General features: G+C 32.3%; 1 protein-coding gene across 1 annotated transcript in view; it reads right to left on the bottom strand.

Annotated features, from left to right (window-relative positions):
- spdi (sperm antigen with calponin homology and coiled-coil domains split discs) overlaps positions 1-22,220 on the bottom strand; it is a 205,736-nt gene that overhangs the window by 167,265 nt on the left and 16,251 nt on the right. Inside the window, exon 2 of the mRNA XM_088230453.1 lies at positions 20,799-20,998. The gene's annotated coding sequence lies outside the window, so the exon portion shown is untranslated. The remainder of the gene's footprint in view (positions 1-20,798; positions 20,999-22,220) is intronic.

The raw sequence follows: 22,220 nt of genomic DNA, 5'->3' as shown, positions 1-22,220 counted from the left end.
CCAAGAAAGATTTTTTCCCCATTTTTCGTATACTTTCTTCACCACCTGATGACAATTCTCTAAAATAGAGGCAGAGTGGTGTTTTAATGCTTCCGAGAAAGCCGTTCGAGAAAGGGCCATCGAAACTAGTAATAATATTAGCAGCGTCATTATAAATACTGACAACAGTTCTGTCAACCTTACTGCTACAGTTAGAATTGCCAACTTATTCATTGACATTAATTTACTATGCATTTTGGAGCCAGTAACTGATTTGAGTAATTATTTGTGAAATTCTCACCATTACACGTTTTTCAATTCTCAAATATTTTCTTTGATGTGATTTACCCAAATGATGCCATTTCCGTGGCAATTTTAACTAAAATAAATAATATTTCGAAGGGAAGTACTGTATTATTTATGTAGTGTAACTGTGCGGGGGTGTATATTTTGCTAGAAAACGATGTACGCGTGAAATGCCGTGTAATACCGCAGTTGTATTCCACCACCAACACTACCAATGTATTAATAGTCCTACTCCCTAGCGTCCAAGAGTGGTTTCAGGCCCTGCGAGCCCAGGGCACTGTGGCCACTGGCATTAACATCAATGCCATAGCAGAAAAGGAGACGATAAAGCGGGACGCCTCCAGCTAAGGGAAGATAATCCAGACGCAAATACTCTAAGGGTAATCCCGACAGAAAATTACATCAAAAAAGGCAAACCAGTTCGGCCGACAATCAGAAAGGTCAGCGGTTTTTTTTATTTGTTAATAGACTATCAAATTAACGTTATTTTTTTATTTTTCTTTATTTTTATGTATCGTTTTATCAGCGATATGATTTTTTGAAGTTTTGTAATTTGGAAATTAATCCGAAAATGCCGTCACAAGTTCTAGTCGGTGAGTTTTGCTGATTAGGGAGTTGGCTTATTGGAAACCGGAAATCAATAACAAAACACTCACATCATTGGTTGATCCGTAAGAACTTGTGACGAAGTTAAATCCAATCCAATAAGTGCATATTATGTACTTCTGGATTACATTCTTTCAGCACAAACATGCGAAGGCTACCAGATAATGGAGAGCTCCTTCGGGCCGCTTTTCTCGTTCGGTAACGAGCAAATTTTCCGGGTATGTGGGCACCGCCAAGGAGACTTATGCCCTCGGATGCGGTATGTGGTGCGCAAGCTGTGACGAAGTTAAAGTGGTTATTTTTTATTATTTTTTTATGCATATTCGATACTTCGTACAATTAAATGCCCCAATTTTTACCGCGAATAAGAAAACTTTTTTATAATCAATTTCTGAACTTCCTCATTCCACGGGGTATTAGTATGAAGAGCTTTCTCCCAAGTGGTCGTCAACGTCAGGAGACCTGACATGACACGCGAAGAAGAAGAAATAGTAATGGATGCTGCCTTATAATTATGGCTTCGCAGCCAGTTCTATATCCCCGTCCCAGCATATCCACTGGGTCGGGCTGGACCCCAATCAACATTCTAATTGGCCGTTTATGTATTCCGATTCCTGTATCACCTATTACAATAATGAAGAACGGCACGAAGTTAGCCGTGGAGCATAATATATTATTATAAAGAATGACTGAAATAGTGACGCTACAACCGATTAACGACAGTAATTGAATACTTCAAAATCGATCGAGAAAGCAGAAATTCCCTCCCTTTCTCAACACACTCAGATTAAGATAGCCAGGAGAGAAAATCTACTTGTGAAATTATACAGTGCGTTCGAATGTTCAATAATCATATGTTTAATGTGTTAGTGACAGAACGCTTTCAAATAATTATTTTAGTTTTCCTACCAACCAAATGAAATTTGTATGTTAACATGGTTCAACGACATGCTCTAACACATTAACATGAGGTTATTAAACATTCAAACGCACTGTACATTATATATATGCCATTATTATTATTATGGATAACTTATATAGCGCCATTTTCGCGCCTCAAGGGCGCATAAATATTATACAGATTAAATATAAAAGAATAGAAATAAATTAACCGATTGAGAAAATATCTACCGATCTCTCAGAGTAATAATTCTCTAAAGAAGCCTTTAAGCTCTATTGCATAGAACAAAAGCGTTCCAAAAGTTTGGTTTGGTTTTAGTTCTGTTTTAAGTTTTACAACCTATGTACCTATGGCCCATTGTATTGCTGTGAAATGTAGCAGAGTTCGTGGTCAATAATCATAGAATTGTTTTTCTCCGTATGGGCGACTCTATTAGATTATTACTCTAAGACTGACCTAGTGATTTCTGGTTACAGTAAAATAAATCAGTAAAGGCGTGGCATGACCAAATGCAACAAATACTTGTAGATGGGCATGTCAAATGATTGAATAATCAAAGTGCATTTTTTTATTTGTTTAAAAGATATCATTCGAATTGCCGAAATATGATCTTGATCACGACTTGCTTATTTGTAGCATCCACAGAGGAAGATAAAAAATGTGTTTTTGTGGGTAACTCACAAACGCTGACTTTCAAGTTAATTACCCCACAAATTAAAGCGAACATTTAAAGTAAATATTATCTAACCAGACAGATTTTACAGCCAGATGTACAAATGTATCTATAGTCCAATAACGAGAGATAAGAGAATGAGAGAGAGAGAGAAACGAATCCTGTAGTTCTTAGAACATATTTCCAGGGGGAATCTGATAGTTTAGAGAAAACTATCTTCCTGGGAAGTGTCGAAAGAACAAGGTCGCGTGGACGTCAATCGACAAGATGGAGCGGCATGGTCACTGAATTATCAGAATAATCACTGACGAATGCCTACAGAAGAGCACAAGACCGTTCCATATGGAGGAAGACTGTCCACAGATGAGCCATGCCTGGAGTGGGACATGAGGCGCGGATTGAAGAGATAATGATTATCTAAAAGGGGTGTTAATCGATGCCTACATTCAGCCAATGACTAAAGCGTGTACATGCCTAGACTTTCATTATCCCTCATCAATGCAGTTCATATAATATCTGTTATTAAATTAACGGCACAAGTGTATAGCTTGTGTTAGGTTTTTGGTTCTTTCATTGTGCGTTTTGTAATGTAAATAATATAGATGTACATAAATTAATTATAAACATAAATACGTAGTAAAAATAAATAAAACAACTTTGTTTTTAGCCACAATTTTTTTTTTTTTTTTTCCACCGACCGGTTTCAAAGCAAACAAGCTTCTTCGTCAAGGTTTACGTAACTAATGAATTGATTCTTTTTTTTAATTTTTATCATGTTCACTAAATACTACACGTGGACCCAATAAATCAAGTCGTTTTTTCCTTACACGAGTGGTAATTTGATATCAATATTTTCGAAGTTAGACAGGAGAGGACAAAAAGAAATATTGTTTATTTGGTTATTAATTATTGTTTTCTTATTATGAATAGCTTTTTTAATTTCTAAGATTTCTTAGTTGTTATTATCTCTGTTTATTAACTTAGTCTTTTTTGTTTTTTTTCAAATGTGAAAAATATTTTTTAAAAGTACAAATGTCCTCGGGACGGGTAACCCCAGTGAGGTCACATTATTTTTATTATTAATTATAGTTTCTAAGAGAAAAAATATGAATAAATAAATTATTTTATGTATTTAACCTTTTGTAAGTAATGTTATTTGTACATTGGCGGGCTTATTGCCAAATGGCAATTTCTTCCAACCAACCGATAAAATGAAAGTTTTATTTTTATAATTCAAGTTATAGAACATATTCAATAGAAAAAAAAATTATAAAGCTAAAGATATATGAAAATAGAAATAAACGCACTTGTTTATAAATTACCTTAAATCAAAACTATTACTCAATGGGAAAAGGGGAAAAAAAGGAAAGAGGAAAAAGGAAAGGAGGAGAGATTAAGGAAGAGAAAGGAGATGTTTCTTCAGACGTGATTTAAACAGAGATAATGTAGTAACATCTTTGATGGTGGATGGGAGATGATTCCACAGTCGACCGCATGCATGGACACTATATGAGCTAGATAAGAAAGAGGAATTGTGGATGGGTATTAAGAGAGTGCCTTGAGAATTAGAACAAAGAGGTAAACCATGAACTGATAAGTATGGTGATCGATTGCGATCGGGTGAAATCGAATAATTCGATTGTAATAATTGGTTTTGTACATCACTAGCGGACAATGAGTTTTGTATCTTCAGGTTCACGGGTGCCAAAACCTGTTGGCCGAAAACAAGGATATTTCCTGGTGAACGTTGGCCCCCGTGTGCTTCAAATGGAAATGATTAAAACTATAAAAAATAAGATAAACCATCTATTCGTGTCTTCTTCTTAAGCTACACAGCAATAAGAAAGTACAGTGGTTTTAAAAAATATATATTTTTATGTCCCATAATCATCGCTATGATTTTGAAAAGTTTTGTAATTTCGAAGTTATCACGCCCGTGACGTCACGAGTTGTCGTCGGTGAGTTGTGTTGCCATTTGAATTGCCATTAAATGGAATATAAAAAATAAAAAATTAGAACTCTGTAGCTGTTAAAATACTAAACGATTAAAAAAATGGCTACCCGTAAACCGGACATCAATCAGAACACATAAAAAAGCAGCTAACGCGGTGTAGTGGTCAAGACGATTGACTCACGCACGTAAGGTTCCTAGTTGGATTCCCGGTAAGAACATAAAAAATAAAATGTAATTTATTTCGAGCCTGGGGGTTCTGTGCCGTAATTCAGCGCTGTAATTGGGCCTCCTGGCCTGTTATAGTGCCAAAAAATACACATAAAATAAAATATACATAATTGATTGGTTGATTCACAAGAACCTGAGACGCAGTTCCAAGTAATTCATTTTTGATATTTTTTTACGCATTTTTGAGAAACTTCGCCGTAAAATTAAATGGTCCATTTTTTACCGCGTGGAAGAAAAAAAATATAATTCCAATTTCCCGTAACACTGAACTTCCTCGCCGTTTACTATTTTATTTTCCTATTACCATAACTTTCAAGTCAATATTTTTTATGGATATCAAAGGAGGAATAAGGAAAATATTTTATTAACAAGGAACACATTTAAGAACTTAAGAATAAAAATAATATTCAGAGGAAAATAAATAATTTATTGATATCATCACCATCATACTCCCGTACAATCCCGAAATGCTTTTGCATAAGATAATATTTATTTGTAAGGTGGATTTACACTGCAATATATTGTCTCTGGGGTGGCATTCTGGATCTCCGCTACCCCCTAGAGTTTAGTTATTTTGGGGATTTTAATTTGTTTTGATGCGACGGCACTTTGCTTCATATAATGGCCACACCGATGATTAATCGTCAAATGATGTGTTATAAATAAACGGAAAAAAACTAATACGGTTGGGTCGATTCAACCTACTTAAGGGTTTTGGGCCATGCCCAAGGTCGCAATAATGTTCTAAATGAAAATCATCATTTGATTTCACATGTTCATATTTATAACGTTTAAAAATCAGTGTGGCCATATATGAAACGGAATGTAAACGTTTGCAAAAATTAAAATCCTTACGTTATGCACAGTATAAATCTTAAATACCCCCGCAAGAAGAAGAATAGCACCCTAGGAATAGAATCCAGGACGTCAACTTATCTTCATTGTGTAAACGAAGTGTAAACGCATGCAAAAAATAAAAATCCCCAAATCAATCACTATATAGGGGGTAAAAAAGATTCAAAATGCCACCGTTGGATTGCCACCAGAAGCGTAAGACTGACCACCTTACCTTGCAATGCAGTCCTTAATTAAGTGAAATTGATTTGCTAAAATGTTTATTGATTCGGAATTGACGATCGTCATAATTTATTTTATATTTTTTTTAACCAATTTAGATTCTTGATGTAATAAATAGTTAGGTTAAGTTGATTAAAATATTTCAATAAACTTTGCTTATGCGTGCGCGTGAATGTTTTCAAATAAAATATTCTAATGCGTCTACTAACACAAACGAATTTTGTACGTTAACTTGGTTTACCGACAGGCACTAATACGTTGACATATCTTATTAAACATTCGAACGAACTATATCTACTACCTACGTATTAAATTACATTTTCTGAAGTAACAGTGTATTTTTAATTTAAATTCTGACCATAGCTAGATATGTTAAATCGTAAAAACAAAATGCCGTATTAATCTCAATAAACCCAAATCAAAATGTCTGCCGCCAGCGCCACTTTGAAAGCTATTAAAAACACCATTTAATTAATTTTATTTGCCAAACCCGTTTCTAAACGAACAAAAGGACAACATTCCGCTGTGCTACTTTTTATTGATAAGTATTTATTATTTATGTACAATATGTTTATGTAAATGGACGGTGAAATTTAATTATGCAATAAATAATAAGGCTTCCATTCTGTATTACATAATGGTGTCGCTTCAAGCACTGAAGGTTTACGAAGCACGTGTTTCACGAATACATTTTGAGTGAGATAACAACCCAACACTATTTATGAAGGTAGGAATTCCAACAAAAACTCATTTAATCGAGAAAAAGCTCTGGGATGTTAGTACCTACTTACTTTAAAATAGGCACATCACTAATTTAATGCATAGATAACGTATATTTCTTAAAACTCGGAAAAAATCACGTTCATTTGTTTATTTTTCCCGCGCTTCTTATAAACTACTGTCATGAATAATTATTTAATTTAAAGCACATTTCTACCGACACAAATATTTTTTTAAATCCTCTTTTGTTTAAATTGATTCTTAATACTTCTAAATAATTTGTGTAACTTTTTGTATATACCTATATTACATTTTGGTTTTTGCTTTACAAACGTTATTTTTCGATAGTAAAATTATCGACCAATTCATTCAAATTATTTATTAAAACTTCAGGTACAAAAATATATGCATTTGGCGGGCCTATTGCTTAAAGCAACATTTCCACAATTTTTATTTTTTTATTGTGTATGCAGACAATTGGTGGAATTCCATATTTAATTTGGTAATGTTTTCAAAATAAAACAAGTTTATTGAATTATAATTCTACTTTATTTTTTATAAAATATACAAAGGGTATATTGTGACGCGTTTCGTCTTGTTAGGACATTTTCAAACAAAAAAACTCTTTGTATATTTTATAAAAAATAAAGTAGAATTATAACCCAATAAACTTGTTTTATTTTGGATACATTACCAAATTTCCACAATTATTTGTACTCATTTTTTTAAATACATAAAAATGGATGCTTCTCCCTAGGAGGAGAAATCCAGTATTTTGTCTACTAACATTTGAACAAACTCAAAACATTGTAAAAAAACAACTGGTCCAAGAAGGTTAAAAAAATTGTTTTTAGGCCTTGTGAAATAATTTACCCAGATGAATCTCTTCACAAGAATAAAGGTTTCAGCTCTTTAACTTAACTAAAATCAACAGATAGAAGAATTTAAGAAATACGGATGTTTAAACTTAGGCAAAATGGTGAATGTTACACAGTTGTAAAGTGGGCACTTAAACCAGCCAGTGACAAGTCATAAGCCCTGTAAACGCCTAGACTTCCATATTCCGCTCTTTAAAATGTTCTCCATCCCCGTGTAATTTGTTAATAAAAATATAATTATTTTCAAATTACAACTTTGGTAAAAATAGTTTTATGAACACTTTATAAGATGAGAAATGTGGGATCAGATAACGAGTTTGGAAGAAGAAATGAAGAGGATCCAGGGAAAAAGAGAACTTAAAAAATATAAATATTGTATTTAAAAATTAAGGAGTGTTAGAGTTCTAAGGATACTTATAGGATTACGTTTCAGGGGTTTCTTAAAGGTGGCCGAAGGTGGATTTTTTATATGGTATAGCTTATTCCAAATTACTTCAGAAAATGGAAGAATTTTTACACAATATTATGAACTTATATAATCTGTAGCATGTATCTATTATATTCTTATTAGAGTGAAAACACAGATAGATTCAATCATTTTGATACGGTCAATGGTTGGTTTATATTTATTTAGTTACACTTTCCTCAATTGACCATAGTGGACATTCGTTTTTTATTTATATTGGAGTTTGTCCACAAATAACAATAAGAATAATGATGTTTTATTAACAAAAAATAACAATTACTTTATCTACTACATATACAGTTAGGTAATAGATTTTTCTGGATCATGTTTACTTATAAGTGATTTTTACATTTTCGACACATTTAAATCATTCCAGTGTGCAATAGTGTAAACAAAGCCCTTACACACGACCTGCCGATATATAAAAAAAAAACATTTTTATTGAAGGGTCAGTTTTGTTTTTCGAACTGAGCGAGTGCCGTGCCCACACAAGCCCGAATTTAGACCCCCACGCACAGCGATGTGAAGCTCCGCTCGCGATAAACTATTTACGGTAGTCGATGAAACGGGCTATCCAGTCGAGGTGTCTATGGCGAGCTGAGGACGTAAATTAGACGTAAATACCACCATAAATATAAAAATAACATTGCAAAGCAGAAAATGTTGGGATATTGTGAAAATGTTTCATATTTTTGTTACCATCGACCGATTCTTCATAGGTGAGCCATTTAACAGCGTAATTTTCTATATTTCATTTTAACTTTTTTTCTGACAAACAAAACAAATGAATCTCCCAATAACGAGAGTACCTAACGCATGTAATTTATGAGTATCAGGAAAGTATATTTTATATATTTTTTAAATAAGTTTGTTGTGGTCGAACGCCGTCATGCCATAGAGAAAATAGCGATTTCTCTTTCTTCTGATATTTTCTTTTGCACCAATTATAAAGTCGAGATTCTATTCAACCATTTCCTAGTTTATACATTTCCCTATTCTCTATTATTCTTCTCACGAATTTTCCGCCAGTTGGCAGATAGCGAGAGCCATTCTATCTGCCAACACACGATAAAGGCTGATACAGAATACACCAGACACCAGACACCAGTATTCATTACCAGCAAAGGGTAACAAAAAAGCGGCAAAAAAACTAACAATATACATTTCGAGATTCGTGTAGGTACCAATTATACGGATTCTTAGACCTCATACAAAACGTATAAAATAAGCTCAGCGGACTAACAATCACAACGTATCGTCGAGCATTGTACTGTACAAGATTTTATTTTTTATTAGTAATTCCTTAGATAATGATTGTTTCTGCGAAATGTGAATTTACTTTTTTGAGGATATTACAAGCAAGCTTAGAAATCTCCATTGACGGAGTTGCTGAGATATTTGTGAAAAACTTTGAAAAAAGAATTGTGAGATTTGTAATAATTATGCTTCACCAACTCAATGGAGAATGCTAAGTTTGCGGTGTCAAGTAGTACAATTGAAACCTGTTTTTGCAAGATTTAGAGATGGTTTTGAATTACGCTATTATTTAGGTAGGTAGGTTTTTATGTATAGTTTACTTTGGCATCAATAACTAATTTTCCGTTTTTGGTGGAGATTTAAGTTTTTTTTTTTATAAAAAAGAAATATTAGCGTTCTTATAATTTACCCTAAAATTTCAATTTTGGTGGCCATTTTCAACGAGTTGTAAATAACTCACTATTAGAAAATGGAAATCAAGTTGGGGTAGAGTGGGGTTTGAACCTCGGACCTCCGGCCCGTAACACTAGCCACGGGACCACAACCCGACACAATTTGCTTCTAATACCCTCATTTATCATATACGCCCAGAGGGTATTTACATGACAGGTACAAAATTACAGTTCTCTGTTTTACCTCTTATGTATACTGTAAAAAAAAATTAAAAAAAGTTTCATTACAAAAGTTAATACGTAGGTCTATTAAATATTTTTTATCTTATAAAGTATCGAATCACATTTTGCCAAATAAAGATAAAATATTGCATTAAAGTCGGTAATGAAATATTTTCTAAAATTATAACAGTTTTAGGCAAAAAATAAATAAATAAACCATAGGTAATTAAGTGCAGGCAAGTAAAATACATGTTTTTTTTTCAATGGCGCGATTTTGTAAGAGCGGCGTTTTAAAATGGCAAAATCGTATGACTCTTACTTTTTATCAGACGTGGTTTGACTTTTTTTTCATACATACGTATTCCCGTATTTTCTCCCTGGATTATGGCTCGATCATTGATTTACACACTTTAGATATTTACCATTTGATAAACTGTTTCTTATGGGAGATATTGAAAGCATACACCACATATCCGAATCCGTTTTAAAGACAAGCAATATTTTTTTTTTAAATTACGAATTGATTTAATTTTTCCTCTAACCAAATTCAGTAAAACAAAGGCCCTAGTTTGTCTTAGCTACATAGTATTAACAGTCTAGCTGATTCGTCACAGATCCTAAATAAAATTCAAATTAACTGTCCATCACGTGCCCTACGAAATCGCCCAACCTTTCGAATACCTAGCGTCAATACGAACTATTGTCAGAATTCGTTTTTCCAAAGATCGTTTTCCTTTTTTAACAGCTTTTTTAACCATATAGATATCTATCATACAGGATTACAATTATTTAAAAATAGTGTATTGAAAACTTTTGTATAAAACTCCCGTTAATCCGTTTTTCTCTTACATCACATCACATTAAATACATTAATATTGTTATTTTTAATCAAATTTCTCCACTGAAATTTGTTTTACTGCTAAAATCGCTTTAATGAAATTTTATCAACTGCCTTTGGGTTAAAATCTTCTCCTTATATTGCTTTTAAAATTTTGAAGATTACTTGTTATTCCTGTTATTCTTTCTTTTTACTCTGCTGCATTGACATGTTTTTATACTTTTAAACACCTTTTAATTACTTATATTGTATGTGTATATAAAATCGATATATTGCTGCTCTTAATATAATGGGTCATTAATTTTGAAGATGTTTTTTAAATTGACTTAAATAAATTTAATGTCTTATATTTCATTTAAAGATTCTTCTGATCGTTTATTTGAATCCCATAAAATATGTATGTGTATATTTATGTTTTTCATTTTTGAAAATGTTTTTTTATTTTACATCTGAGCATGTTTTTCATTCTTTATTTAATTTTTATCCTTTAATTACTTTTCCACTTTTTTTTTTCATTTTAAATACTATTTCCATTTGTGATTACTAACTACAAACTTTTAAATAACTTTTTTACTTTAATTTTAATTTATAAACAACATCCATTTATGTTTTTTTTCCTTCTCTTTTTTGTACTTTCATTGATAACCTTACATATAATTATTATATAATATGAAAACTTCACTGGTCCATTAGAGTTAAGTCTTACTGTGTTAAATATAAAACTATGTAACCGTACTGTGTGTTTCCTGAATAAAAGAAAATAAAAATAAATAGTTTTTTGTTCCTTTTTTTAAATTTCTCGTAAATATTTATGTTTCTTCATTTAACTGTTGAAATTGGCATAGGCCGTATATAAAATAATGCATATTTATGAAAAACTACAAAGGTACCGAGACAGAAAATTTCAATTTGATACTCTTTCTTACAAGAAAAAAAAACCAAATCGGTTCAGTTTCGGGGTGCGGAAATCGGAAATACGAGACCTCGATTTTGTCGATTTTAGCAAGGCATAATCAGTCCGACGTGCAGTTGTCTTTTTCGCACAGTATCGGGAATGCATCTGCGAGAGAGTGTCATAAAAAATAGGTTAAAATATATATAAGCATCACGTATTTTAATTATATTTTTTTATATAGGGGAGTTAAACGACGCGCGACGTAGATTCAGAAACCAGTATCCATAAATCTGGTATTTTTTATTGTCTTCGTACAGAGTAACCTGTTGATACGCCGGTAATGTGAGCCGAATGTATTCAAGAATACAATGGCATAACGTTAAAGGGGGACACAATGGCCCATTTCACACGCGTCGTCCAAAACTACACGACACGGTAAAATTCGAGCGGATTGACATTGTTTGTAATTATTTTTCATTTTTATGTCCTTTTGTCCTACTGAAATTGATTTCATTCTATGTACCACCTAGGTTAAGCAGAACATCTCTAATATTTTATTGTGAAAATTCTCGAACGGTAGCTTAATATAACTCACCTATTTTTAGATTACAGAATATCGGGAATGAATATGCATCATATTTTGATATGATTAGTTTATCTCTGCCTAACTTAAAAAAGAAAGTGACCAACATATTTTTATCAAAAAGAGCTAATCAACTTCAGGAGATTATTATATAAATAAAACACGAGTGATACTTTAATCCACAAATTTGGAATATCCAGTGACCGGTTTCATCGCTTTCGCGACATCTCTTCCGGTCACTGGATATTCCAAATTTGTGGATTAAAGTATCACTCGTGTTTTATTTATATAATAAATTACAATGAACTTCCATCAAGAATTTTCACTTACAAACTTAAATGTTTCAGGAGATTAGGTTGGAATAGTTACAATTTAATTGATGAATGTATTTTGTTATTGTATAATTTCTTTAAAATATACATGTATTTCAAGTAATTTATAATGTGTATAGTACGAGTATATTAATATTTCATGCTCGATTTTTTAAATATTTTTATTTTTAAGCACTCTTTATACCACATATATGTAAATGGCAGAAATGCCGTGTATAAATAAATAAACTATTATTATAATGTTATTATTATGCATAACTTATAAAGCGCCATTGTCGTAATATATAGTGATTCTATAGATAAATAAATTTATTTGAAGCTTTTAAATTTGTAATTTAATTAAAACAATTTATTTTGCTGTCACATGCTACGGATTTATTCAAATGTTTAAGAGAACAAGTGGTTTTTAATTTTTTTCCGAAACATCACTTCACTTTCACAGCCTCGCACCTCTGCTGGATTGCATGCCATAGGGCCTGCGACCGCAAATGCGCGTTCACTAAATTAAGTGCGCTGTTTGCGTAGGGGTATAATAACTTTTCCTCTCGCCGTAGACGTAGCTGATCTAAGCGTGAGACGCCTGTCAGCTAGTTCATCTGAAATGCATAGTTCCCTTGGATATTCCGGAGCAAAGTTGTGCAGTAATGTATACATAAGCTAACAGAGTTTGTATTCGACCAGGGCTCTTGGTCTCATAGATTTAGGGATACGTTTTTTTTTGTAATATGTATTCTTTGACAAATTGTTTTGAATCAAATGATAATATCAACTCATGAATCACACAGGTCAATATTGTTATGAAGTGTTCGTTTGTGTTGTTTTAGCAATATTTTGAGTAGCGACAAATATTCCGCACCCAACGGTACATGAAGTGCTGCCTTCGTATTCCGATCGCAGCATTTTATCTGTTATCTGTAATATACACGAAGGCAAAATGATCAGTCTCACGTCTCAAGCGCTGGTTCAGGGACCGTGTCGCCTATTTTTTGCCTGGTTTACTTTGTATGATGCTTATATTTACTCCAAATGGTATTTTCTTTCTATCCGCTCTAATTATTGTGTGAGGATCTGCAGGGATAGTCGGCTGTGGTCGTATGAAGGAACTTTGCGTTTGCTCATTAAAGAGGAAACCACAGAAAACTTATTCGGGAGAAGCCGGACTATTGACAGACATCAGCAGACTGTCCGTTCCACTTGACAGTGTTCGGCATTTTGTGTCCTTCATTTGTTTATTTCAACAATTCTACTACTACCATCACGCCATTTCTCCGTAGGGGTAGGCAGAGAGAATGGACCGCCACACACGTCTATCCTGGCATACACTCCTAGCTTCTTCCACATTCATACATCCTGTTATACATGCCCTTCGGTTCTGTCTGCTTTTGACATGACCAGACTTAAGATTTTTGTTTATCTGATCATGCCATGTTTTCCTTGGTCGTCCTCGTCTCACGTTACCGTTCATTTTCGCCATATATACTTGTTTTACCATTCTTTCGTCGTCCATTCGTTCTACGTGACCAAACCATCTTAATCTTATCAATTATACTTGACTCAGATTTACACTCTCGCCTGATTTCATCATTCGCAACCCTGTCATACATTGATTTCCCACACATTCGTCTAGGAGATAGCATTTCAACCGCGTTTACTCGGCTTTCATCCTTCCTCTGCCAGTTCCATGTTTCACTTCCATACATAAGTGTTGAGACTAAAACTCCGTTGCGCACTGCCAGTTGAGCTTCGATTGACATATTTTTATTAGAAAATACTGTGTTTAGTGCTCCCCTTTACTATTTTTACCATCTACGATATTACCTGACCTATAGTCCTTAAAATTTAGCTTGATCAAAATGATAGCTGTCAAACTAATGGCAATAGTGATGAGAAATTACTGATCACTGATCATGTACCGATCAAATCGATTTTATCAGTTTTTTCATGCAAACATGAAACTCTGTATCCGAAAATTGATATAAAAACGCAAAAACAAGCCTTTTATAGTGTGTGGAACACACTTTAATAGGTTTGCCCCCCTTTTGGAAAACGTAGCCAGTGTAATTCCCGAAGTAGTGGAGTGATATGACTGAACTTAGAGATTCCGAAAATAAGTCTCGCTGCAGCGTTCAATACAGACTGTAGGCGAGTCATTTTGTTCATTGGTAGATGTTTATTAATGCGAATTATATTATTATCTGTGCGAAAGTATGTTTGTTTATATGTTTGTTTATGTTTCGTTCACGTCTCCAAGGGGCGACCGATTGACATATTTTTTTGTATAAGGATAGCCGGAGAGGTGAGAAGTAAAATAATATACTTATTTTTCATCCAGAATTCAAAAAAGTACAATGATAAAAATATATAAGATATCTTTACTGATCAAAGTAAGATGTCAAAATAATAAATATAAAATTAATTCCTAAAATTTCTATAATTGACTTGCTTTGTCTATGGTTGGTTTGGTTTCCTTTTCGTTTTGGTTAGTGCGTTTGCCTGCCATTCAATTAATCATCATCACCGTCATTCCCCTTTCCGTACCTAATGATGCATAGGGCGCTGCATTGGTAGGGGTATCAATGGCAGCGTCTAGATAATTATTTTTACTACATGAAGGTACGATGATCAATCTTAAGCTTCAGGTACCAGACCAGGGACTGTGAAATATTGCTGTCTAAAAACACATTTTTAAATAAATGTTTCATTTGAACCATATCAGGAATTGAACCCGAGACCTATTGCGTGGTAGGCAAACGAGCTGACCATTAGGCGAAAATAAAAATATAAAAAAATTATCACCGCAATTCCTCTTTCTCCACCCAATGGTGCATAGGGCAGTGCATTTGTAAATAAAATGCAGCGAAATTCGATCATCTGTTACGTGAATGTAAGATGATCACTCCTACGCTTCGGGTGCCACGCCAGAACAATAAAATATTGCAGTCGAAAATCAATATTTTAAGTCCACTCTACACAACGAGGCCGATTTCTCGTCACTCGATAAATTCAGGATTTTTACGTGAGAGCAGCCATCGAGTCGAAAACACTCGTCTGGGGTTCTGGTTCTATTTCACAAACCGAACTGTATTCTTATACGCCCGGACACAGATAAAATATTATAATTTTAAATAAATGTAATGCAGTAAAAATCAATGTACCCTATGTTATTCTATCGTGCCGTGTGGATTTTTACACTCGTCTGAAACGGGCCAATGCCTTGATATCACGAATCTCAACAAGCGGAGCAAATGAAACAATGCAATTGTCAGTAATTGCCGCGACTTTCTTTTAATGTTTGCTTTTCTGGGAAAGTGAGAGTAGCAAGAAAAAAAATTGTTTCAGCATTAAGTTCCCAGTGAAAATCAGAGTATATGAACTGTTTCAAGAAGCGAAAACGATTGTTTTTACTCCAGAAATCATAAGCAATAACAATAAAGTAATAATAACCTTATGATGTGACAGAGGTAGGAAAAATGCAGGTATAGTATGGAACCTGTAGCAATTGCACAGAAATCTTTAATCCGAGTCATTTAAAAAAAAACATTTCGTTTTCCAAGTGACTTGCTCTTCAAAGAATTCAGAGTACCGTAAAACGGGGTTAAATTGCACCATCAAGGGTAACATTGCATCAAAAAAAAAAGTTTTTAGAGACACCTGTTGTCATTGCTACTAACAGTAACTCATTGTTTCTCCAAATATTCAATGGATGTCACTTTTCACTCTTACCTAAGGTTATTTTCCATTCAATATGGTACTTTAGTACTGAGCGATTAGCGGTTTGGGTTGGTTGTGCAGTTTTTATGAATAATTTCTATAGGTAATTCTTATCACATCTTCAACAGTGTGTATCATTCTAAGGTGAGTAAAGTGGTTACGTATGTTGAATTTTGTCATGTATTTGATAATACCAGTATTTCTTACTAAATTTACCAAAACATATTAATATTAATATTTCCATGTCCATGTGGAATCTATTAAGATACTGAAGGAAAAAAAAGTGATGCAATGTCACCCCGCCCTAGGGCTTACTTTGCATCATTTTTCAAAAAATTATAGCTTGTATATGAAACTACAAAATATACTTATAACCACAAAAAAGTAAAGGAAATATATTATATAACCATGACATTTATTGTCAAAAACACTACTCATCTCCTCAATGAAAAAAATCATTATAGCTGAAAAGTTATTAAAAAGTGATGCAATTTAACCCCGTTTTACGGTACTGAATATTATTCAACAGTATATAATCGAGAACGGTAGTGGTTACACACATAAATAGAGACATTTACCCAAGTGTCAACCACAACCATAATACAAGATACTCTAATAGGGATCTGATACTAAGTGAAGGGGTCAACACTGTTCTGGCATCGAGACAACACTATTACGTAGGCAAAAAGGTCCATAACCTTTTGCCAGAATCGTGGAAAGACGGGAGTGTTGTCAAGTTACGGAAGGTGTTGACCTCGCTCTTTCATGACATTGGTCGTAGGGAGTCAGAAAAGTTGATGCATGCCACGGATTGTCAAAAATAAAAAAAAAGGAATAATTTTCAAAAAATATATTTATAGATGACAACCATGAAGTTTCGCATAAATAAGTTGTCTATGTTTTTATGAATGTATGTATGTGTATGCGCATGGGTGTATGTACGTGTGTGTGTATGTACATGTGTATATATGTGTATATTTATATATATGTGTGTATATATGTGTATGTCTGTATGTATATGAATCAAAATGTGTATCCGAATAAGTTTATATTTTGTTTGTCTGTTCTCTATATTAATTTGTTAACTGTTATAATATATTAAAATGTAATTGCCTAGCTTGGAACGGGGTATGTACCCTTGTTAGCTGGGCAAAGTGAGCATGGAATTGTATTTTGATAAAGAGTGTGAATAAATAAATAAATAAATAGTCCTTAAAATGTAACATGATTAGAATGACAGTTGTCAGAAAAAGTGACGCCATAACTTTGAGGGAACGTCAAAGGAGTTATTTATATTCACACACGAAAAATCATTTGTATCAGGCGTTTTGATTATTTTTTTTAAACATAAATCAACATTAATATACAAAATCAGCTTTAAAACTAAAATAAACCTAATATCAACGACGTTCTTACAAGGTTACATCATTTTGCAAAAACGTTAGAGATGGGACAAATTGATCAATGTAAATTGATCGAATAAAAAAAGAATACATTTGATGTTGTTCATGAAAAAAGTAGAAATGTCTCATTTTTTGGTGAATAATTGTGTTTAACACACTAAAATATGCTTGTTTTTGCGTTTTTATTTCAATTTTCGGAAACAGAGTTTCATGATTGCATGAAATAACTGATAAAATCGATTTGATCTGTGATCAGTAATTTCCCATCACTAATGAAATTAGTTTGACAGCTGTCATTCTAATCAAGCTATATTTTAAGGACTATAGAAGTGTTTTTTACCCCTTAACCCCTCAGTCCAGCGCTATTATTTAGGAACACGAAGAAAAATAATCATATCTTGTTTTTTTCTTAACTAATCTGCCCAATTTTTTGCATGCATTTAGCCAACGATATTTTCTTTACAAAACAATACCATTTTTACGTTTGTGTTTTATAACTATTGTTTTCTTTATTGTTTTATAATTTAAAAAACTTCACAACAAATAGTTTTTTTTAACTGTTATATTTACACATGTGTATAGTTTTTAAAATTTTCTTATATTTTTATTTAATTTATGTGTTTTTTACCATTTTTTTAATAAAAAAATATAAAACAGTAATAATATGTGCCTTTTGTACTCTGTACCTTTATTTTACACTCCTGAGCCCCGATGTTATTTCTGAAGTATATATATTTTTTTGTAAACTATGCAAGCTTAAAAAAAAAAAGTGAAAATATTTGAAAAAATAATGGAATTTATAAATGAAACAAAGAAATATTTTTTACTCTGGTACTGAGAGGGTTAAAAGACTGTTAAATAATTCCTTTGCGCGCGGTTATGTAACATTGTGTTACCACAAGCAAAAGTAGGAATAGGTATTTAAAAGTTCAGACATTTGAAAAAAAAAACACGGAGACGTACTGCTTAATAATTCCTTTTCCATAATTTATAAGAATAAAAATATAATTTAGCCTTGTTTTAGCAAAATAATTTAAAAATCATACATTCGCCGCTAATTTTACATGCGTGCGCCCCCCATCACTGTCAACAACCGCTCAATCCGTTTCACACTAACAGTGAACAGAACAGAACAGTGTCTCTATTTTCCTTATTATGAGTTCTATTTTCGTGCTTTCTCTTGTACAGATTTATTACTGTATTGGCGGTCATTCATTTTTCACGTAGCAAGAATAAATAATTTTTGTGTTAAAATCCAACATCGTTATACAAATTTTACTATTCAAATCCGATGTGAAAATGTATATTTGAGGATTGAAAAAAAACTCGCACACATGCACTTCTATGAATTAATATCCAACTGAACTGGATTTTTATAATTGTATTTATGTGGAAAACTGATTTGGCTTTATTTTATGTTTTTTTTATAATGTTGTGTATATTTTTTTGTATTGCTGTTGTTTTTCTGAATAAACAAAATAAAAATTAATTAAAAATTACAAAAAATACTATTTCATCATTGAAATGAGATGAGAGAGAAAAAATGAGAGAGATATATTAAGTCTTTTATCGTATGTAGACTTGTGTGACATCCCAGTCTTACTAGAGTTAAAACGTGCTGTAGGTGTAGGCTATACTATGATTGCTATGTAGTTAAAGTTAAATACCAAAACGCCACCATCGCATTTAGCATCTAATTATGTTAAATATCATTACAAGACAAAATTAAGTCCACTTTTGATTACCCAAAAAAACATCGCTAAAACTATATAAAAAAGCCTAGAACTTACCCTTCAAATGTAATTTGTAAAGAATTAGATATACCCTCAATTGATGACATCCTTAAATAGAGGATCTATCATACAAACTTAAAAAAAAAAACCCCACTAATTTACAAAATTCTCCGAACCCGAAGACGCAGAGATGTTGGGAAAAAAACCGATGATTATACTTTTAATTCTATACGGATAGTTAGGCAAATATGTAAGGATTAAAATTTTCAAAATTCCAAATAAAATAAGTTTAAAAATAATCTTTTCGAAGTAATTAAATTTTCACTGTATTTTTTTATTTATTAATAAATGTTTTATATAAAATTAATTCAAGAGTTCTCCTCACTGGGAAAACCTGTTCTAAGGATAATTCTACCAAAATTTTTTTTTTCTTCAAAATTTGAATCGGGTTGTGGTCCCGTGGCTAGTGTCTCGGACTCACGGATCAAAGGTCCGTGGTTCGATTCCCACTCTACCCTAACTTGATTCCCATTTTCTAATAGTGAGTTATTTACAACTCGTTGAAAATGGCCCTCAAAATTAAATATTTGCGTAAATTATAAGAACGCAAATATTTCTTTTTTTAAAGAAAAAAAAAAAAAAACCTTAGGAATATTTAGAAACGCAGGAGCCATCTGTCGCCATACAAATTTTAATTGCAAGTTTTTAACTCACGACTCGCTGCAACGTTTTAAAATAATTATTACTTCACTTAATTCATAAAAATATACATTTAATATATTATATTACGACGAAGTTCAAGAGGCGTAATCTGCCGGTAGAAAAGTAATTTTAGTTTAGTAAAAACAAAATTTAAGTATATTTATTTTTTATCAGAAATGCCTTAGAAACAGTCTTAGCAAACTAACTAACTAACTAACCATCACGCCATTTCCCCGGAGGGGTAGGCAGAGAGGATAGAACGCCACACCACTCTGTCCTGGCACACTTCCTTTGCTTCCTTCACATTCATACATCTTCTCATGCACGCACGTCGATTAATCCGACTTTTCACATGACCACTTTCAAGAATTTGTTGTACTTGATCATGCCATGTCTTTCTCGGCCTTCCTCGCCTTCTACAACCAGACACATTCGCATCATAAATCTTTTTAGCCGTTCTTTCATCATTCATTCGCTCCACATGACCGAACTATCGCAAAAGACCTTTCTTAATTTTGTCGATAATGCTTAACTCAGCCTTGCATTCCTGCTCTAATTTCGACATTAGGGCACCTATCATACATTGTTTTTCCGCACATTCGCCTGGGGGATCGCATTTCAACAGCATTCAGTCTACTTTCGTCTCTTTTTTTCCAACTCCATGCTTCGCTTCCATTAATTAGGGTTGGTACCAGAACTCCATTATGAACTGCTAATTTAGCCTCTTGCGATAGACACTTATTTGCTACTACAGACTTTAAGGCACCATTAACTCTGTTACCGGCACTAACCCTCCTTTCAATATCCTTGTCCATATTTCCATCTCTAGTAAACATACTACCCAGATATACAAATTCTTCGACCTGTTTCAAACTATCTCCATTTACTACAATCTTCGCAAAACAAGTCTTAGCAAAAACATTGTAAATAAAATACACTTACCCATTTTAGAAATTCTCTTGCGTTCAAGGGTTCCAAACTTCACGTAATCAATTTTGTATTTGCACATAAAAAAATATTTTTCACTTTTTGTATTTTTTAACACTTATTCCGGAAAATAAATTTAGGCTCACTGAAGGATAAAAATCCTCATAACCGTCGTAATATTTCACTCCCAGATTGGATTCTCCGACGTTCAGTTTCTGAAATAAAAATAACGAGATCGTAAAAAATTTAAAAAAATTAATTACTTAACAAATTACCAATGTTTATTATTTACTAGACTCACCGAGCCCAATGTATCTTGTTTTTTAAATTACATAAAGTATCTATTTATTTTATATTAAATACCGCTAGCTGTACTAAAAGGAGCGAGAAAAAAATAAAACTCAAACCAAAATTTTATAATAACAAAATATAAACCTTAAAAATAATAATAAATGCAAAATTCTAACAATTTTATTCATAGTCCCTATCTTTTAACCCAAAGAACTATGTTCAAAACTCAATATCCATCGTAGCTGCTCCAAATTTAAATATAATAAAAAATTAAAACATACAATTAAATTTAACCAACAATGTCATACATAATATGAAACTAGGGATAAAAAAAAAGATTACCAATGAGGAGAAAAACAGAGCCCCAATACGCATTTTGTACAGGGGATTGAAGCTGTACAATGAGTAACTTGAAGAAATAGAAAGCATTGAAATATTTCAGATTATTTCTTTTTGAAAACATACGATTTTTTTATTTTTTTTATTAAAAATTGTAATGTTATTGCAAATTTGTATTAGTTCTTAAGATGTTATGAACTAACTTCAAAAAGCATAAACAAATATGAAACAACTTTGTTGTTAAAACACTTATTACTTATTTCATTTAAATTATTTATTGACAATTTTATTTTGATTTGATTTAATAGCATAATTATACATTTTTACAATTTAAAAAAAATTCACTTGTTATATTTTTACTAAAACTAAAATCCCACCAAGCCACTTTTTGTAGCTTGTTGGTGAAATTCTTGATGGAATTCCATTGTAATGATGTAATAACTTATATTTACATATAAGTTATTAATTTAAAAATACTTGGTACACTTCCACTTATTTATTTTGACTAATTAGCCCATTAATGGGTGAAAGCGCTAATTGGTCAAAATAAATAAGTGGAAGTGTACCAAGTATTTTTTTAAATTAATAACTCATATGTAAATATAATTTATTACATCACTCATTACTTGTTTTTTCTACCGACCGGTTTCAAAGCTACACACGCTTCTTTGTCAAGGTATAATTTACTAATTTATACCTTGATATTTTTTATTTTTTTATAATTTAAAAAAACTTACTCTGTTCTCATTTAGATACATATTTTTAATACGAAATTTTATGTCTTCAAAAAATATTATTAAAACATAT

Source organism: Micrasema longulum, unplaced genomic scaffold (genome assembly GCF_059751315.1).
Source record: "Micrasema longulum isolate JH-2025_06_02 unplaced genomic scaffold, ASM5975131v1 h1tg000769l, whole genome shotgun sequence".
In the NCBI taxonomy this organism is placed as follows: Eukaryota; Metazoa; Arthropoda; class Insecta; order Trichoptera; family Brachycentridae; genus Micrasema; species Micrasema longulum.
The sequence above is the reverse complement of the archived record's forward strand: the minus strand, read 5'-3'. Positions and strand labels throughout refer to the sequence as shown.